This window comes from Colobus angolensis, unplaced genomic scaffold (genome assembly GCF_000951035.1).
Source record: "Colobus angolensis palliatus isolate OR3802 unplaced genomic scaffold, Cang.pa_1.0 Scaffold124, whole genome shotgun sequence".
Classification (NCBI taxonomy): domain Eukaryota; kingdom Metazoa; phylum Chordata; class Mammalia; order Primates; family Cercopithecidae; genus Colobus; species Colobus angolensis.
Window position 1 is genome coordinate 6,234,794 of NW_012113586.1, and position 8,543 is coordinate 6,243,336.

An 8,543-nucleotide genomic window follows, 5' to 3' on the forward strand; every position below is an offset into this window, starting at 1 on the left:
TTCCTTCTTTCTTTCTTTCTTTCTTTCTTTCTTTCTTTCTTTCTTTCTTTCTTTCTTTCTTTCTTTCTTTCTTTCTTTCTTTCTTTCTTCTTTCTTTCTTTCTTTCTTTCTTTCTTTCTTTCTTTCTTTCTTTCTTTCTTTCTTTCTTTCTTTCTTTCTTTCTTCTTTCTTTCTTTCTTCTCTTTCTTTCTTTCCTTTCTTTCTTTCTTCTTTCTTCTTCTTTCTTTCTTTTTTCTTTTCTTTTTTTTTTGAGACAGAGTCTCACTCTGTCCCCCTGGTTGGAGTGCAGTGGCATAATCTTGGCTCACTGCAACCTCTGCCCCCGGGTTCAAGCCATTCTCCTGACTCAGCCTCCTGAGTATCTGAGATTACAGGCACCCACCACCATACCAGGCTAATTTTTGTATTTTTAAGTAGAGACAAAGTTTCACCATGTTTGCCAGGCTTGTCTTGAACTCCTGACCTCAAGTGATTTACTGGCCTTGGCCTCCCAAAGTGCTGGGATTACAGGTGTGAGCCACCACGCCCAACCTTGGATATATTTTTTGATGCCAACGAATTGGAATAATATTTTTCTTTTAATAAAGAGAAGAGTTTAACAGGAAAGTGTGTATGAGTTAGTGAGGGTATGTATGTGTGTAGGTGCATGTATGTATGTTACGTGAAAGGGCTGTATATGAAAAACAACCCCCAAATACGAGAAACCAAAGAACAAGGCAGACAAATCCAGTTTGTCAGAATAGGATAGAAGTGTGGTCCTGGGCAGCAATAAGACAGATAGGTCTCTGCACTGTTACTCCCCAGACCCAAGACTTATGTACCACAGGGAAAGGTGTCGCTGCTCCAGCAAGACAATCAAAGACAGAACAGGCAAGAAAGCCCCATGCGTCATAGTCTATGATTTGTGTACTAACACCAAGATTGACATGTTCTTACACTAGGGACAGTAAATAAAGCAGGAATCAGGAGACATCCATGGGACTGGGGTAATCAGAAGTTAACACGGTGGATTGGCATCCAAGATGGAGTCATTTTAATCTCCACAATGTGCAAGTGTAAGGATGTGCCTCTGGTATGTATGTGAATATATGTGTACATGTGCAAATGTGTGTATGTCTGGAAGAATGTGTGTAGATATGTGTGTGTGTGTCTGCACACATGTGAAAGTGAGTGTGAATGTGTATATGTATATTTGTGTGTATGTGTGTGAGAGCTTATATGTGTGTGTACATTTGTGTGAATGTGTGTATATGTGTAAGAATATGTGTGTGCTTGTCTTAGAGAACTTAAAAACAATCAAAGAGCTGACTTTTTTTTTTTTCTTATTTGGTCTTGAGGTCTGCCTCAGATTTCCTGTAAATTCTACCCCTGTCCTGATAGGGCTCCAGAGGACTTGGTCATGGATGCTTACAACTGACCTTTCACAGGACACTCCTTTATCCTGGTGCATGGTCCAATTTTTGACCAGGTGTCCCCCTCACAGGAAACTTGTCTATACTGGCAGATACCTTTGTGGTTCTTGTCTGACTTGTGTCTACTTGGCTCTTGTCAATAGCCACTCTCTAGGCAAGCCCTGACCAGGAGAGAAATTAGGTTCAGGTGTGTCAATCTGCTGAGAAACAGAAGAGGTGACACAACAAAACACATGAAATATTACAAGCAGTTTATTACTTACAGGTCCCAGAGAGAAGAGGGGAGCATCATTCCCAGGGCCAACAGGAAGGGAGGTGACCAGGACACATACACTCAACCAGTGGGCAGGAAGTAAGAGAAAGGACACAGACGACCCAAAGGCCAATTTGGAGTCTGCAACACTACCCAAGCAGGTTTCCCGTGAGAAGTTCTAATTGATGGGTTTAGAGCAAGCAGGCACGAGTTCCCTGCACCATGCTGTGACTGAGAGTGGCCACTGTGGCACATCTGTGCAATCCTTGTGGGGTGTGGGAGTCAGTGGGGTGCATCAAGCAGGCTGCATCTAACTGTGCCAAAAGGGGTTGGTCACCAGGAGACGGTTGTATAAAGCAGATAAATCGTCAACTACATTGAGGAATTGGGAATAGGTGGAGAACTGGAAACTGTCAAGGATAACTAAGCCCTGTTTCTGGTGTGAGAAAGTCCAACTTATATTCAAAATAGATGCCTTGGCAACATAAAATCATAGGAATTCATTGAAGCTGACTACCTGCAGCAGGATCAGTCACTCCTGCCTTGGAATGACCCCAAATCAAAGGCTTTAGATATCTTTTACATGCTTTTGACTCAGTTTTCTCATTAGACAATTCCCTCTGGACACAAGTCAACTTAGGCAGTGAAGAGCAGAACTCAGCGGAGACAGAGAGACTGCCAAGTTTCGCAATGTGATCTTTCCAGCCTGAAAGAAAAATGGAGAGAGAAGTCGGGACAATCATAACCACAGACAGCTAGTTCTCCCCAGCAAGGAACAGGAACTTAACATTACTGAGGGCAAAAGATAAAATAAATAAGACAAGGTGCCCGGAGGATCAGGAAGCCAGACAGAAGAGACACTGGGAAACTGAGGCCAAGTTCCTCTCCCTGATGTGTGAACTATTAACAACAGGGTGACCACTCAGACACCCTTACCTCCTTCCCCTCTTGTCTTCTCACTTGGCAGGGGGTGGAAAGAGATGTTTGGGAAGATAGGAGGGTGAAGTGGGGAAGTGAGTAATTTGGGGTTGACACGGAAGTATAGGCTCTAGGATTCCCCCAACCAGTGATAAGATCCACCAGCTGGGTGGACTGAGGGTGTGGTAGAGATTTTTAACAAAATCTCCAAAAAGGAGGCCAGAATCCAGATGCTTTAACAAAATAAAGAACATGGATTCTAAAGACCATGGATTCATGTATCACAAACTTAATTTTTGACGTATTTAAATGTTATTTGTTCTATGATATATGTAACATTTTCTTTAAATCAGCTTGCTTTTTTAGTCTAAGAAATTTATTTCAAAAGGAAACTTTATATCAGCAGTTCATGGAAAGCCAATATAACTTGTCAAAAATAAATATAATAAAAATAAATTATTTTTTCTCCCCTTCATTCTAGAGAAAATAAATTAATGCTATTAAATTTTAGCTATACATTATTGCCTGTGAAAGGCACTAAACCTTAAAGTCTACTGTCTATTAAAAAGGAGAATTAGGTAAGTTTGGAAAGATGTTGAAGATATTCTAGCACCAAATTGAGACCTTCTCCTTTATTTAAACAGAACTGAGAGAGAGTGAAAAGGAAGTGACTTTCTCACTTGACAGAAAGGGAAGACTTGAGATAATAGTAAATGGAAAAAAAAAAAGACAAGGAGATCAAAAATTAGAGAAACAATATTTGATTTGGAGAATAAAGTGAACCAATAAATGCATAAATTTGCATCTCTAAAGTAGAAAACCCAAGAAATGGAACAAAATCATATTGGAATTGGAATTGAAGGAAAACTCTGAAATAAAAGGAATAAATAAAGCTGAAAAGGCTACTATGTTTCAGGGAAGTAATGTAAATATAACATTTACCTTAGATCTATCCTGACTGCATTGTTGAATTCAAAAGATAAACGAAAACAAACAAATGTCAGGCAACCAGGTAGAAAACGCAAATCAATTCAAGAGAAAGAAAATCAGGTTGGCCTCAGATTTCTTTAAACAACATAAGAATACTAATGACAAAGAAGCAACAAATACAGAAGAAAATTGTGACCCAAGAATATTATAGTCAACCTGGGCAACATGGTGGGAAATTACACAAAATTAGCCAAGTGCAGTGGTGTGCATCTGTGGTCCCAGCTACGTGGGAGCTGGAGGTGGGAGAATCGCGTGAGCCCAGGAGGTTGAGTCTGTGGTGAGTTGTGTTCATGTCACTGCTTTCCAGCCTGGGCAACAGAGCGAAACCGTGTCTTTAAAAAAAAAAAAAAACCAAAACATTCACCCAAGTTAATAACCAAGGAAAAAGGTAGCAGATAGATATTCTTAAACATCAGTGAATGTGGGAAAAATAGCACTCATAAACTCTTTTTGGCTGGGAGAATATCTGAGGTTAAAAGCCATTAACCAAGTGTTGAAACCAAATAATAGAAATTAAGGATTAAGAAGATGTGGTGAAAGATCTCCTGGTAAATATTTTATCATTTAAATATGAAATGAAGACTAAAGAACCCTGGGATTTTGTTTCAGAACATAACATAAAGATTACAAAACATGTAAACTTTTCAATGTAACAGTATACATTGGAAAAGCAGGAAAAACAATAACAGGAAAAAACAAAAAACAGGAAAAGCAATAACAGGAAAAATAAAAGTGTGCTTTTTTTTTTTTTTCCAGCTAGGGTCAGTTGAGACTTTTGAAGAGTGAAATCTGTAATTGAGAAATTTCATCTCTTAAATTTTTCATCTTTTTTCTTAATTGTACAGAGATTTTGTTTAAATGATCTATTGTTGCACAACAAACCATCCTAACAGTGGCTTCAAATAATGATAATCATGTATTTGATCACAATTTGGCAATTTGAGCAGATCTTGGGGTAAGAACAGTTTGTCTCTAGTATACGTGGTGTCAACTAGAGCAGTTCAACTGGGGCCAGAGGAGTCACTCCCAAGATGGCTTACTCACATGGCTGGCAAAGTTGATGATGATGACGGCTGTTGTTTGGGAATTCAGTTGCGACTGTTGACCAGGGGCCTCAATTCTCCCCCATTGTTGGCATTTCTGTGTAGCTGCTCTGTATTAGGTTTTTTGGGTTTTTTTTGCACTGCTATAAAGAAATACCTGAGGCTGGGTAATTTATAAAGAAAAGAGGCTTCATTGGCTCATGGTTCTGCAGGAAGTACAAGAAGTGCGGTGACAGCATCTGCTTCTGGTGAGGGCCTCAGGAAGCTTACAATCATGGCAGAAGGCAAAGGGGAGCATGTGTCTCACATGGTAAGCGTGAGAGCAAGAGATGGGGGAGGTGCAACATACTTTGAAACAACCAGATCTCGTGAGAACTCACTCACTATCTCAAGGACCTCAAGGATGGCACCAACCCATTTATGAAGGATCTGCCTCCACAACCCAAACACCTCCCACCTGGTCCCACCTCCAACATTGGGGATTACATTTCAACATGAGATTTGAAGAGGACAAACATCCAAACCATATCAGGCTTCCTTGCAGCATGGTGGCTGGGTTTCATGAGGAAGAAAGGAAGTGAAAGCTGCAAGTTCTCTTGAAGCCTAGGTGCAGAATTGAAACCATGTCACTTCTACTATATTCTACTGGGTAAAGCAGTGACAGGCACAGCCCAGATTCAAGAGTCTGGAGAAATAGAGCCCACCCTTCAGTTGAAGGAGTGGTAATGAATTTGTGAACAAATTTTGCCACTACATCTGTCACTACCTCTTTCTTGTGATAGAATATTTTCAGTTTTCCTTCAATTTATTTTTCATATTAAGCTCAAAATAATATTAAATTTGATATATTTGCCAAAAGTAAGATATAGAATATCATTCAATTTTTTAAAAAATTAGCTCTATCCATCTATCCACCTTTGCATCTGAATATATGCATAAGGAGACATCTAGAGTGATGTTCAACTAATATTAAGTGTGGTTACTTCTAGATAATGGTATTTAAGATTTTTTTTTAAAAACTTGCTTTGTGTACTCTTCTATTTTATAGGAATTTATTTGTATCATTTTAATAAAACGAATAAAGTCGTTATTTTATTAAAATCTAGAAGGAAGAAAGTTGTTGGAAACCTAACTTTTCTCCTAGTCAGACAAGCAACACTCACAATGCCAGTGGGTTGAAAGTGCCTTTGGGAACCACAAGTGCCACTCACTGTGTGGAGGAAGAAAATGAGGTCCGGAGAGGGACTTGCTCCAGCTCATACATCTGGTCTCATTCAGTTCCACAGGAAGAAGAGGCATCAATTACCTGGTCAATTACTTGCTGCTGGGGAAACACTCAGGGAGTTGTGTGATAGGCTGGCCAAGAGACAGTGAGTTGTGTGTCACAACTTCTTCCAAAATATGAAGGAGGGAATTGGCTTGGATTTATCTAATATGAATCTATGCATTTGGATGTATCATGTGGAGCCATATATGTGGAGGGAAAATTTGGTTACCAGCTTGATTTCTGGACACCTTAGCAGAGACTTAGATTTCACCTGGTCCTTTAAATTCCTTTTCTGGATGTCTCCCTTAGGCATGACCTGTGCAGAGGGGTGGTCTAGTCTATCTGTGGCCTAAAACCTCTGTGACACATGGATATTCCTGGCATAAGGATTTAAAACTCCCTTTGAAAATGGAAGGTTCTGAGGTGGAAGGTCTGGCTTTCCAGACAAAGGGAAAGTATATTTCAAAGGAATTGCTTATGCAGAGCAGAGTCTATTTCAGATTAGGCTCCATGTTGCAAATTGCTGCTGCTCCTGTTCCATCACTGAATAAATTACAGTTGGGTTTTGTGGGTAATTTCTGGGGTGCAAACAGAATGGCTGGGGCTCCTGCTGTTACTGGGGAGCTGGTTATAAGGATGGTCACAAGATGGACTCTCACTGCCACAGGACTCTCTCACTTGGTGGAGCTCCCAGGAGCCTATTTCTTGACCAGAGGACTTGGTCTTCCAGGACTGGTGCAGCCTGCCCTTGCCTTTTTGATCCAGCACCCGACACCACATGTGTGGTCTTGGCCAGCTCTGCTCCTTATCGAGGGGCACAATGTGGAGTTCATTTTCACTAAATCTTCTCTGACATTTTGCTGAAGTTACTATTTCCCAGCGTTCAGCTGCTCTCTGGTGACCTAAATGGGAAAGGGGCCAGCCTCCAGCAAATCTCTTTTTTTGAGGAGAGAGAAATGTGCCCAGGAAGCCAGCAATAAATAAAGACCCAGTGCAGTGAGTGCAGCAAGGATGGAAACCTGCTGTTTTGTCCAATTGCATCAGGAAAAAACAAAACATCCAAGAATCTATCTGGTCTGATTTGCTTTGCTGTTTCTTTTAGAGCACATTTCCCCGAGAGGCTAATTCTCCTGTTTTCATTCTTGCTTTCTCTGCTGCTGCAAGAGGGCCGGAGAGGTTTGTCTCTATGATCCTTCTACCTCTTCCTGTCTCCCATCATGAACAACAGAGAGTACTTCAGGAATTAAAGTACTGTCTTTTGAAATGTCATGTCTCATTCAGAACACTTTTGAGGAGGACGACAAGGAAATGAGATGAGGAGGGTTTTGTACAGTTCAGGAAACAAGCCATCCTTTTAACAACCAACATGCCCAACACTTTAATTGAGCACATTCTATGTACCAGGTATAGCATTCAGCTCAGGGCAACAGCACAGAAAGGGGCAAGGAGGCATGGAGAGCTTGTTGCATCTGGCGAATCACAAGTAGTTCTGAATAGCTAGAGTGAGAGATACATAGAATTTCTCACTGTTTTCAGAGATAAAAAAGACAAAAAGATCTCCCCTTACAGAGTCCTCATTTTAATGAAAAGGACAGAAGAGAAAACAACCCCTATGCTCTATGCTTTAATGAAAGGATGTGTGCCATGGTGCCCTGGGAGCTGAAAAGAAAGAAGGACGGAGTTAAAACAGCCAGGGATTATTGGTGGAGATGGAGGTTGGAGGGAAGGTCAAGGAGGGTTCACAACACAGGAGAAGCTTGGACTGAGTGTTGAAGGGTAAGTAGATTTTTTCTCAAGTCCACAATGGATGAGAGGGAACACCAGACAGTGGAAACAGGATATACCAATGCTTAAAGGCCTCAGGATATGTATTGCAGCAGGGAAATTACAAATATAAAGCAATGGTTCTGAACAGCCAGCCTACAGAGTATGGAGTGGTTGGAGTCCAGGGAAACCAAAAGGAGACTGGGTGACACCTCTGCCGCGGGCTTCTAGGAGATTGAATTGACCAGGACTCATGGCCATTCCAAGCACTGACATCTCAGCTCCGGATACTTATATACTTAGGATAACCCAGAGGAGAAGCTGCCAGTCCTTTCCATATTTTAAAGGGGAGAGGCTCTTTTGAAAATCTAATGAAGACACAGACTGCTTCCCAGATAACTGCACACACTCACATCAATTTCAGAGAGTTTGCAGACCTTTCTGAAGCACATGCCCCAGAATAAGACGACTCTTAAGGTAGAATCCGATAACTTCACAAGCAAGCCAAGCATCATCTCCAGGGAATGCAGACAGGTTTTTCTGACAGCAGCACGACACCATCCCTTAGTTGCAATTGCCCTTCTAACCTCATATTTTCTTCGACTCAGTCACCCAAGAAATGCAGCTACGAAGAGCACCAGTTCTCTCAGGACCTCTCATGCTGCTGCTTCTTTGCCTCTTCATTCAGTTTTGTAAGTGGCATAAGTGCACATTAGGTCATTTGAAATGATTTCATTTGTGCACAGCAAGTGATGGGCAGGAAATCACTGAGCCCGAGGCAGCAGCCCAGCGCAAGCGGCCCGCACAGCAGATCGATGCAGAAGGGTGGGGTGGAATTGACCTCCCTTGGTGGACTAAGGCGGCTTCACTGGAAGGAGTTTTAATTACGACGCTGA